The following is a 12840-nucleotide window of genomic DNA, read 5'->3' on the forward strand; positions in this document are numbered from 1 at the left end:
CCAATATATATGAACAATATAATACCAAGTTAAGGCCTATATCCCCCCAAAAAAGCTAAGGCCTATATCCCCCCAAAAAAGCTAAGGCCTATTTCCTCCTAAAAAAAGCTAAGGCCTATATTCCCCCCAAAAAAAACTAAGGCCTATATGAACAATACTAATCTAAGAGCTATATGAACAAATAAACTACGACACTGGAGTGTGGTGACCAACCCCACCACCACTCATGTCCTGGTCATCTTCCCTACAAAGCTGAAATGAAGGACCACCTGAACAGTTAGAGAACAAGTTTTGCAACATTGTCTCCATCATTCGCTTACTTTTAATTGCCGCCTCCTCCGCTCCTTCTTCAATGCCACCTGCAATTGCGTAGCAAACTGTGCCTCCATCTGTGCCTGCATCTGCACTTTTGCCTCCTCTATTCACTCGGCAACCTCGACTTGCACACGTTCTTCCAACCGTGAAGCTATAGAAGGAATGTACGATTGCGAGCCTTTCTCAGAAGAGGGGCTATAAAACAAACTAGCGCTTGTACCTAGGCCCTTCACCACACCCTTTTTCCTACCACCAACGACCTCCCAATATAGTTGGTTAGGGTCCGGTTGTGACCCTTGAGTGGAAGACTCGTCAAGCTTCTTTTGGTAGGCAACCTGTAATCAAATAACTCATATTTAGCATATTAACATGTTTATAGTTTCAAATGGCTTAATAATAGACATTTTCAATGCATTTACGAGGCTATAGGATCATAACTAGGCTAAAATGGCTTAAATGGCCTTCTAACTTACCCATTTCCTTTGTTTTTGCTATATTCTAAGAGTTTATCATTCAAACAACTCATATTTAGCATATGAAACATGTTTATAGATTCAAATTGCTTAATCTTAGACATTTTCAAGCATTTAGAAGGCTATGGGGTCATAAATAGGCTAAAATGGCTAAAATGACCTTCTAACTTACCCATTTTGTTTATTTTTGATATATTCTAAGAGTTTATCATTCAAACAACACATATTTAGCATATGAAACATGTTTATAAGTTTAAAATGCTTAATCATAGAAATTTTCATGCATTTACAAGGCTAAAGGGGCATAACTAGGCTAAAATGGCTAAAATGACCTTCTAACTTACCCATTTTGTTTATTTTTTATATATTCTAAGATTTTATCAATCAAAAAACTCATATTTAGCATATGAAACATGTTTATAGATTCAAATTGCTTAATCATAGACATTGTCAAGTATTTACCAGGCTATAGGGGCATAACTAGGCTAAAATGACCTTCTAACTTACCCATTTTGTTTATTTTTGATATATTCTAAGGATTTATCATTCAAACAACACATATTTAGCATATGAAACATGTTTATAAGTTTAAAATGCTTAATCATAGAAATTTTCATGCATTTACAAGGCTATAGGGGCATAACTAGGCTAAAATGGCTAAAATGACCTTCTAACATACCCATTTTGTTTATTTTTGATATATTCTAAGAGTTTATCATTCAAACAACACATATTTAGCATATGAAACATGTTTATAGGTTTAAAATGCTTAATCATAGACATTTTCAAGCATTTACAAGGCTATGGTGTCATAATTAGGCTAAAATGGCACAAATGGCCTTCTAACTTACCCATTTTGTTTATTTTTGATATATTCTAAGAGTTTATCAATCAAACAACTCATATTTAGCATATGAAAACATGTTTATAGATTCAAATTGCTTAATCATAGACATTTTCAAGCATTTACAAGGCTATAGGGTCATAACTAAGCTAAAATGGCTTAAATGGCCTTATAACTTACCCATTTTGTTTATTTTTGATATATTCTAAGAGTTTATCATTCAAAAAACTCATATTTAGTATATGAAACATGTTTATAGATTCAAATTGCTTAATCATAGACATTTTCAAGCATTTACAAGGTTATATGGGCATAACTAGGCTAAAACGGCTAAAATGACCTTCTAACTTACCCATTTTGTTTATTTATAATATATTCTAAGAGTTTATCATTCAAACAACTCATATTTAGCATATTAAACATGTTTATAGTTTCAAATGGTTTAATAATAGACATTTTCATGCATTTACGAGGCTATAGGATCATAACTAGGCTAAAATGGCTTAAATGGTCTTCTAACGTGCCCATTTCCTTTGTTTTTGCTATATTATAAGATTTTATCATTAAAAAAACTCATATTTAGCATATGAAACATGTTTATAGATTCAAATTGCTTAATCTTAGACATTTTCAAGCATTTACAAGGCTATGGGGTCATAACTAAGCTAAAATAGCTTAAATGGCCTTCTAACTTACCCATTTTGTTTATTTTTGATATATTCTAAGATTTTATCATTCAAACAACACATATTTAGCGTATGAAACATGTTTATAGGTTTAAAATGCTTAATCATTGACATTTTCATGCATTTACAAGGCTATAGGGGCATAACTAGGCTAAAATGGCTAAAATGACCTTCTAACTTACCCATTTTGTTTATTTTTTTATATATTCTAAGAATTTATCTATCAAACAACTCATATTTAGCATATTAAACATGTTTATAGATTCAAATTTCTTAATCATAGACATTTTCAAGCATTTACAAGGCTATAGGGGCATAACTAGGCTAAAATGGCTAAAATGACCTTCTAACTTACCCATTTTGTTTATTTTTTTTATATATTCTAAGAGTTTATCAATCAAACAACTCATATTTAGCATATGAAACATGTTTATAGATTCAAATTGCTTAATCATAGACATTTTCAAGCATTTACAAGGCTATAGGGGCATAACTAGGCTAAAATGACCTTCTAACTTATCCATTTTCTTTGTTCTCTTTATAAACTATAATTGAACCTAACATACCAATATTGAAAAGTATTAGGTGCCTAAATTCTCAAATCACAAGTATAAGTGCCTATGTTTTGCTTTCTTCCTTAAAAAATTATTTCATTAGTTTCCAAAGTTAGATGTGTTACCGAGATTTGTTGTGCCCTCTTGTTAGCCGCAACTTTTCCTTTTCCAGGAACTTCCTTGAAATGGGTCTTTAGGAAGACCTCAGGAGCAGTTGGAAGCACTCCATCGGCTTTCTGAGCCTGGACAATTCAAATAACGCTTTAAATTCTTAGTGTATGTAACTACTAAAATTTATCATTATCATTATATACCATTAAGTATTACCATTTTCTTTGCATGCTTTGATGCAAAGATAGAACCTTGGAAGTGTGAAGGCTCAATTGGATTAGATAGGGAGCCGCCCCTCCTGTTCTTCTTAGCCTTTTCTAACCTCTCCAGAAAGTCCTCCTTTCTTTTCGCCATAATTTGCTCAAACATACACTGTCCCATCCATTTAGGAATTAACTTGTTTCTGACAGAAGCATTGTATGTAATCTCTTTCAATCTCTTATGTGCCTTCTTTTCATACTCCTTCTTCACAAGGGTATCAAGATTAGCATTCCAAAGGTATTGTTTCTGCAAAAAAATTTAAGAAACAAGAAAAATAATATGGTTAATAATACATTGTAATAAGTAACCAACAAACACCAAAGTTAGATAAGTAAATTGAACTTGGGGGTTTTATAATACCGTAAACTGGTTCCACCAATGGGACTTAGTAATCTTGTTAACCTCTTCATAGTTAAACCATGGTTTGCACCAATGTGCTTGAAAAATACTTGTAATGGAGGTGCTCACGGTGTTATCATTGAACCTTAGTACCAATAAGCAAACAAATGAAGTCATTACATACATAAAATACAAATATAACCAAGATTGTTCAAGTTGGAATGCAAATTAAGCTAACCATGATTAAGAAGTAGTTACATAAGAAGAGAAGAAAACACACACTGGAGGAGTTGACCGGAAAAGCAGAGGCGGCGATGAAGGTGGTCCTGGTATACGACGGTGTTACACTTTTAGGCAGGGTAATTATAAAAAACTTTAAAATTAAAAAAAATAAATAACTACACACGACTTACCTGGTGGCGGCGACGGAAAAAGACAGAAAAAGGAGGAGGGACGGGCACAAGAGGAATTTGGCGACGGTGGAGCTGCAAAGGGGGTTAATTTGCGACCCATAATTAGCTATTTCAGACAAAATAACGAAATTAAAAAAAAATCAACCAAAAGTTCAAGACTGAGAACATAGCTTTAATCAAAAGTTCAAGATTGAAATTTTCCCATATTTAACCCAAAATTAGCCAAAAAAGCTATCTCTATTGTTTAAAGAAAAAATTCAACTATGTAGCCTGATATTGAAGTAATTACAATGAGATAAACCCATGTATTAATACACATTTACGATAAGGTAGCTTATTTGCAATGCACATTTACTGAGTTGCCCATGTCTAATTCTTAACTAGTCATTATGAATCTTGCATATTAGACAAAATCATGTACAAATTCTACAGTAAATCTCAAAGCTAACAAAGTATCTGGCTAATTTCTATTCCATTTGGAGTATCAAATGAATTTTATTTGTTCCTGTCATATTTTCTCTCCTCCACCTCTTTACTTACCTCTTTGCTAGTAACCTAGATAGATACCTCACAAGAGAACATTTGATCCACCAAAATCAGAAATGTACTAACATGAGCCATGTTCTTAGGGGAGATTTTCATCTATTATGCTGACACTTTCTATTGAAAAACTCAAGAGTCATTGGGTTGCATCATTAGCTTAGGTCTGTACTTGTACTTTTTTAAGAAACTAAGTTAACTCAACGCACAAATAGATCAATGAAACAGAGCAAAAAAACTAGAAAAACTCGAAAATATGAAAGGCCAAATACTCAACCGGGCATAAAATTTCAAGTTCCAGCAAGATTTGTAAAGCTCAATCTAAAATTAAAGATAGTCATTTCTTTGGTTGGTTACTAAGACACAAAACACTATTAAATGCTTATTTAATCGATTCAAGACTGAAAAATTTCATTACATCCAAACATAATCTCAAAATCACATGCATGTTGTAAACTTCACTGAGATTAACATATAGGTGATGCCCCAAGGTCCCATGCTTCTATGATAGTATGTCCAGTTAATAGTGTTCCTCTCTGCAATCTACTCTACAAATTTCATCACTTAGATTTCTAGTACTACTAATCCCAAGTTCACAACACCCTAATAGGCCAACAACTATCAAAAAGAAAGATGAAAATTTCAGTCCAGTAGAATTGGTGATATAAATCATATTTTACACAAGGTCTCAAATTCACTTGGGAAAAATCTAAAAAGAATTTTTTTAACAAGAAAGGCATATGTAAACTAAGGAAGGTACAAGGAAGTCTTTGCAATCGACGAGCAAAGACAACCTGAGTCCACTTCAACATTGTGACAAATTATACCCAACAGCATTTGGCACAGATACCTGTAGCTTCTAAAACCAACCTTACTCCCATATCATCTCAAATCCATCTATACCCAACACTTATACCATCACACATTGAGAGATAATACTCACAAATTTGCTAAAAATAATTAGCTACAATAGGGTCAGAAACATGAATTCTTTTAATATCAACCACCAAAACAAAAATGACCATAGATAACTCTCTCTTTACTAAATTAAACTATTATCAAACAGAGCAAAGTGAATTCAATCACCAAAATCATGAGATATGTGATAGCATGTTTACTCAATCCGGTCACTTTTATTAAACACGGGTACATGTCTAAGTGTAATTGATCATACTCATGTCCGAGTGTCGATAATCCAACACAGGTAATTAATAAGAAATTGAAAAACATACAAGGTACACTTAAAGAAATAAAATCATACCGAGACAATATCAAAGGGTTTATGAGCATCTCTATCAGACCCAGAACTATTTCCATACCCTTCCACAAACTTTCCTAGACTAGAATTCACATTTTCAATTTCAGAAATTCAATTCCAGAAATGAATTTCAGAAATTCACATTTTCAATTCCAGAAATTCACATTTTCAATTCCAGAAATGAATTCCTTGTTAACGAACGCAACCTAATTTTGAAAAAAAAAAATTACAGCGACTTACCTGACTTAACTCGACGGAAAAACGGAGGAGGGATGGAGAGAAGAGGAACCCGGCGAGGCGGCGATGGTAGCCCTACGAAGAGGTTCATTTGTGACCCAAATTTAGGGTTTTCACCCAAATTAATTAAATAAAAAAAAACAAATGCAGCGACATACTTGAATACCGGCGTCGGAAAACAAGGAAGGACGGGCAGGAGGGGAAGCCGGCGACGGTGGTCCTACTTGGGGGTTGATTTGCGACCCATTGTTAGGGTTACGGAACAAAGTAACAAAATTAAAAAAAAAGAAAATTAAGATAACCTACCAAGTGCAGCGTCGCCGGCCGGAGAATGCTCGTCGGAGGGAAGAACGTGTGGAGTAGCGGCCGTTTTCACCTTCTTCTCTTTGTTGTTCCCTCTTTCCCCTTCTTCTCTGTTTCTTCTTTCCCCTTCCCCTTGCAAATGAAAATACCACGATATATTTTAAATTTCTTTTAAAAAAATTACGACCGGTTCTACGACAGTCAGACCGGTCGTAATTATTTTCAAAAAAAAAATAATCACACAATTTCAACGACCGGCACAACGGCCGCAAAAAATTAAAAAACGGTCGCAATCATAGAATTTTACGACATGCTTTTTAACGGTCGTAATTGATAAGAATTGCGACCGTTTTTAACAGTCGCAATAAAACGGTCGTAAAATCACCGAATTTTAGTAGTGGAGGGAGTTTTGTGGTGTGCACATTATTTGCACAATTTGGGTGGATATGAGGAGTTGATTTTGTTCTTGATTGTATTTTATTTTTGATGATCATGAAAGTTAAGTTCCTTTGAAAAAAATAAAGCATGATATTGAAAAAAATAGAAATAAAAAGAAAAAAAAATGTGAACTTCAAAAGAGCAAAAAGAAAAAGAAAAAATTTGTTATATGTTTAAATGTTCTAATTGGAGGTTGATCAAAAGAAAAAAAAATTGAAGTTGAGTTTCAATGGAAAATAAAGTTTGTTATTCACTTAAGTTTACATTGTTTTATTTTTGTGAGTGAAATTGTAAGTGTTGGGATTTGTTTGTTATGATTGGAGTTGTTTGGTGAATTTTTGGTGGAGTTGAGTTATGTTGGAGATGATATGGTCATTACTTGTTTTTGACCTTGGGTTTTATTAGGATATGGCTCCCTTGAGCATGGCTTTACTCTCACATTTTCCCAAATTTATCCTGCCTTTTACCCTAGCCTTACATTACAAGCTTTAAAGACCTTCCGACCTTTGTGCATAGAGTTATGTGAATGTGAAATTAGTTGTTTATCAATGCAAAGAATGACTTGACATATTCCGAGTCGACTATTAGGTTGAGTGCATGTTTTCTTAAACACACGAGTGTTGTGAGTTTGGGAGGGCATTGTTCACATAAAGGGGTTGGGATGGAGAGCGATCGAGTACATCTTTTACTCGCCACATAAATGAGAGTTGAGTGTGTGAGCATTAGTCATGAATTCTATATGCTCTTGTGGGTTGCTCTATTTGACAATTGTTAGGGAGGATGAGTGATTGGATGGATGAGATTGGTTGATGTTGATGCATGCTTGTTGGATTTGCCTTGAATTGGTTGCTCTTGATTTTGATTATTTGGGGTGAGGCATGGTTTATTTATTCATTGATGAGCTCTTTGCTTAGGTACAAGCAAAGTTTTGGCTTGGGGGAGTTTGATATGTCTATTTTATATAGTATTTTACCCCCGTCCCTTGGTCATAATTGGTAGTGTTTTTGGCTCTTTAGAGCCACTTTTATTACTAATTTATGTTTTCTAGTGTTTTCGTAGTTTTGGTTGAGTTTTGTAGGGAATTGCACTTTTGGAGCATTTTCCCAGGATTTTATGGAGCGACTACGAGCATTGGAGGAGCACGACCACTTTTCATAGCCAAGGCCGGTTAGAGTCATCTAGCCGGTGATTAAGGGCTCGACATATGAAATACCGAGTATTGGACACCGAGTATTCAAGCCCCAAAGTGGAAATCCGGAGTGAGCTAAGAAGTGAACCCAATCCAAGTCCAACCAAAGCCAGGCCCGATCGGGCAACCTTTGGCTCGATTGGGCGGCTGCCCTGAATTAGAGAGTGAAGAAAAAGGCGGGCCCGATCGGGCAGCCCTTCCCCCGATCGGGCGCGTGTTTCTGAGAGGTCGTTTTCGGCGATTTACTTAGTTTCTAATTAGGATTTGTTAGGAGCTTTGTATAAGTACGATTTAGTGTTTTTGGTACAAGTTACCTCTTCTCTTAGACTTTCTCTCTCTACTTAGTTTTATTTCCTCTCTTATTTTCTCTCTCTACAACTTTACACTTTGTTCTTGATTCAACTTATTATTTCCTTTAACTTTGGTAACGATTTCTTCTCTATTAATTTCAGTAATTTTATTTCTTTATTTTATCATGACTTGTTTAATTGCTTTGATTAGTTTAGATTTAATTATGCGTGAGTAGTTTTCTTTCTAGGGTTTGTGGGGATCCATAAATAATAGGAAGGGGTAATTTGTTATTGTTGATTGTCAATGCTTGATTAATTTCCTATTAATTGATTTAATTCTATGCAATTAGATTAGGCCTGGTTTAATTGTATGAGTTATGCAATATTGATTCAAGATTCGAGAGATGAGAATTGATGTTTAGGCTTAGTTTCAATAGGCGGACTAATTTATAAATGGTTAAGTCGAGATTTGAGAGATGAGATTTAATACCGGTAAATCAACTCTGTGATTGTAATACATAGCGAAAGCCCTTTATGATCTGTTTAATTGATGCATTGATGATTGATTGTTTATGTTTTACCCTGGAACCTATGCCCTAGGTCTTTTATTCATTGATTTCCTCCTACTTTTATTTCTCCCCACTTTTATTCTTTGTAGTATAGTTCCTTTAATTAACAACAATTTTGGTTACTTGATAATTTAGATTACTCTTAATTAATTAGGAATAAATTGACTTGTTTCCCTGTGGTTCGACCCTTCTTCCCTATCTGCATAGTTAGTGGACTTAGGAATTATTTTTTATTAGGTGATACGACTAAAACCTGTCAAAATTTGGCGCCGTTGCCGGGGAAACGGTTTTATTTTTATTTATGATTGTTTTTTTGTAGTCTAGATTATTCCCTCTTATCTCAGAGAACGTTAGTTCTTTGAGGCAATTCTCATATTTGTCTTTTAGTTCTTTTTTTATGCCCAAGTGTTCCAGATCAGGTTATATTCCATTCAATCCTGAGATCGAGCGCTCTTTTCATAGACAAAAGAATATTTACAAGCAAATCCTGGCTGGTTCTGGGGATAAAGATAATCACAAAGACCTTCCAACTAATTCTAGTGATTTCGAAGTTCCTTCAAATTCAGAATCAAAGATGACAGCACCTAAAAAGCTCAGCGATTATTCGCAGCCGTCCTTGATGGATTTTCAACACCTTAATCCTATTCCGACCCTTGATGGTGTGCAATTTGAAATCAAATCCAAATTTATCACGATGATAGAGAGGAAGCAATTCAGTAGAGCTAAGGGTGAAGATCCTATTCTTCACATTGCAGATTTCTGCCAGTATTGCAACACTATTAGGCAAGCTGGGGTCATGCAAGACCAAATCAGGGAGATTCTTTTTCCCTTTTCTATATGTGGAAAAGCTAAATTATGATTTAATGGTTTGAATAGAACTGCACTTGGTATTACTGACTGGGAAACTCTTGCTTTGAATTTTTATAATAAATATTACCCTGCAGAGAGAACAACTTTACTAAGGAGTGCTATTCAGAACTTTGCCCAAGAGCCAGATAAAACTCTATATGAGGCTTGGGAAAGGTTCAAGGATCTACAGAGAGAATGCCCCCACCATAATCTGGCACAATGTCAGTTGATCCAAGCCTTTTACAATGGACTTGGAAATTCATCTAGATCAATCCTAGATTCCGCTGCTAGTGGGAGATCATGAATCTTAATGTTGAAAATGTAGGTCAGGTTATCGAAGACATGGCAATTCACAATTCCCAATATGGGAATCCAAGAGGGTTTGCTAACAAAGGAAAACATAATGTCGATTATGTATCCTTTTTGCAGGCTCAGTTAACATCTATTTGTCAAAAACTAGATAATCTTACTACTGTTCCTAACTCTGTAGCTAATGTTTCTGTTGTTGCTAACAATGAGGCTTTTTGTGAAAATTTTGGAATTGTAGGACATAGCAAGTTAATGCCTTCCAATCCTAAAAGAAAAATAACCCATACTCCAACTCTTATAATCCTGGCCTTCGGAACCACCCATATCTTCCTACCGGAGTACCAATGTACAAAACCCTCCACCTCCACAACAAATACAACAGCAACCACCACCACAGCAAAAATATTACCATCCTAATTCTGGCCAGAAAAACCAATCACAATCCTCCTCATCTTCTAACCCTACTATGTCAGAAATTAGAGCAATGCTTTCAAGCATGCAAAAGCACATGGAGAGTAGGGATGCACAAATTGATTCGATCATAGCTCATAATAAAATCATGGACAATCAAATTGCGCAGATTTCATCTACCCTACAAACCCGTCAGCAGGGAGCTCTACCATCGCAACCAATCCATCCTACAGATCATGCTAATGCAATCACTCTAAGGAGTGGTTCACATTATGATGGGCCTCCTATGCCCAAGGATGATGGACCTATTACTAATCCTGATTCCCTTGTACCAAATGCTAATCTTACTAACCCTGCAGGGCTACAAAAAGAAACTAACTCTTCTAATGTCTCTTTGCAGGGTAAATCTCAGGACAAGGGTGGAGATGTGCAGAGCCCAGTTATCAAACTACCATTCCCCAATAGATATTTGAAGAGTAAGTTTAATAAGCAATTCGGTAAGTTTTTGGAGGTTGTGAAAAACTTGCAGGTAACAGTTCCTTTCACTGATTTAATCACTCAAGTTCCTGCATATGCTAAATTTATGAAATATATTTTGACTAGGAAAAGGGCCTTTGATGAGGTAGAAATTGTAGCTTTTACATAGGAATGTAGTGCTTTATTGCAAAATAAATCCCCTCCTAAATTAAAGGATCCTTGTAGTTTTTCTATCCCTTGTTATATTGGTAATGTCTTCATTGATAAAGCATTATGTGATTTGGGTGCTAGTGTCAGTGTTATGCCATCGTCTGTGTGTGCTAAGCTTAATATGGGTGATTTGAAAGTTACTAAAATTACTTTACAGATGGCAGACCATTCTGTTAAATACCCCTTAGGTATTTTAGAGGATGTCTCTGTCCGAGTTGGTAAATTTTTTATCCCTGTTGATTTTGCTGTGTTAGATATGGCTAAGGATACACAAATTCCCATTATATTAGGTAGGCCTTTCCTCCATACTGCAGGAGTCATTATTGATGTTAAAAGTGGAAAACTAACCCTTTCTGTAGGAGATGATAATATCACTTTTAATTTAAGGAAGGTTTTAAAAGGACCTATGCTAGAAGAAAACTGTTGTTTAATTGATGTTATTGATATAATGGATGATATTTGTGAAGAAAGCTTACCACAGGTTCTTGCAAGGGATCCCTTGGAGGAAGTTCTTTGTGGAGATTTATTTGCAGGTGATGCAAGCATCTGGAGTAATGAGGTGGATGCCATTGAAAAAGCTCTTTCAGTAGAAGACCTTGATCCTAAAGGGACCATGAAGGTAGTGAAATTAGTTCAGGAATCAAAACCTGCAGAGGTCAAGAAGCCTGAACTAAAACCTCTCCCTTCTCATTTGAAATATGTTTTTCTTGATGAGCAGGAACTATACCCTGTGATCATTAGTACTGCACTTGATGACCCACAAACTTCCCAACTTCTAGAGGTTGTTCGAACCCACAAAAGGGCAATTGGGTACAGTATTGATGATCTCAAGGGTATTAGCCCTGATTTTTGTATGCACAGGATACATTTAGAGGACAACTACAAGCCATGTATTCAACCCCAAAGGAGGTTGAATCCTAATATGCAAGAAGTAGTCAAGAAAGAGGTGATGAAATTACTTGATGCACGTATTATCTATCCTATTTCTGACTCAAAATGGGTAAGTCCTGTTCAGGTGGTTCCTAAAAAGGGTGGGATGACTGCGATTAAAAATGATAAAAATGAATTGATTCCCACTAGAACTATTAAGGGCTCGATATATAAAATACCGAGCATTGGACACTGAGTATTCAAGCCCCAAAGTGGAAATCCGGAGTGAGCTAAGAAGTGAAGCCCAATCCAAGTCCAAGCAAAGCCGGGCTCGATCGGACAACCTTTGGCTCGATCGGGCGGCTCCCCAGAATTAGAGAGCGATGAAAAAGGCGGGCCCGATCGTGCAGCCCTTCGCCCGATCGGGCGCGTGTTTCTGAGAGGTCGTTTTCGGCGATTTACTTAGTTTCTAATTAGGATTTGTTAGGAACTTTGTATAAGTACGACTTAGTGTTTTTGGTACAAGTTACCTCTTCTCTTAGACTTTCTCTCTCTACTTAGTTTTATTTCCTCTCTTATTTTCTCTCTCTACAACTTTACACTTTGTTCTTGATTCAACTCATTATTTCCTTTAAATTTGGTAACGATTTCTTCTCTATTAATTTCAGTATCTTTATTTTATCATGACTTGTTTAATTGTTTTGATTAGTTTAGATTTAATTATGCGTGAGTAGTTTTCTTTCTAGGGTTTGTGGGGATCCATAAATAATAGGAAGGGGTAATTTGTTATTGTTGATTGTCAATGCTTGATTAATTTCCTATTAATTGATTTAATTCTATGCAATTAGATTAGGCCTGGTTTAATTGTATGAGTTATGCAATATTGATTCGAGA

Source organism: Chenopodium album, chromosome 14 (assembly GCF_948465745.1).
Source record: "Chenopodium album chromosome 14, dcCheAlbu1.1, whole genome shotgun sequence".
Classification (NCBI taxonomy): Eukaryota; Viridiplantae; Streptophyta; class Magnoliopsida; order Caryophyllales; family Amaranthaceae; genus Chenopodium; species Chenopodium album.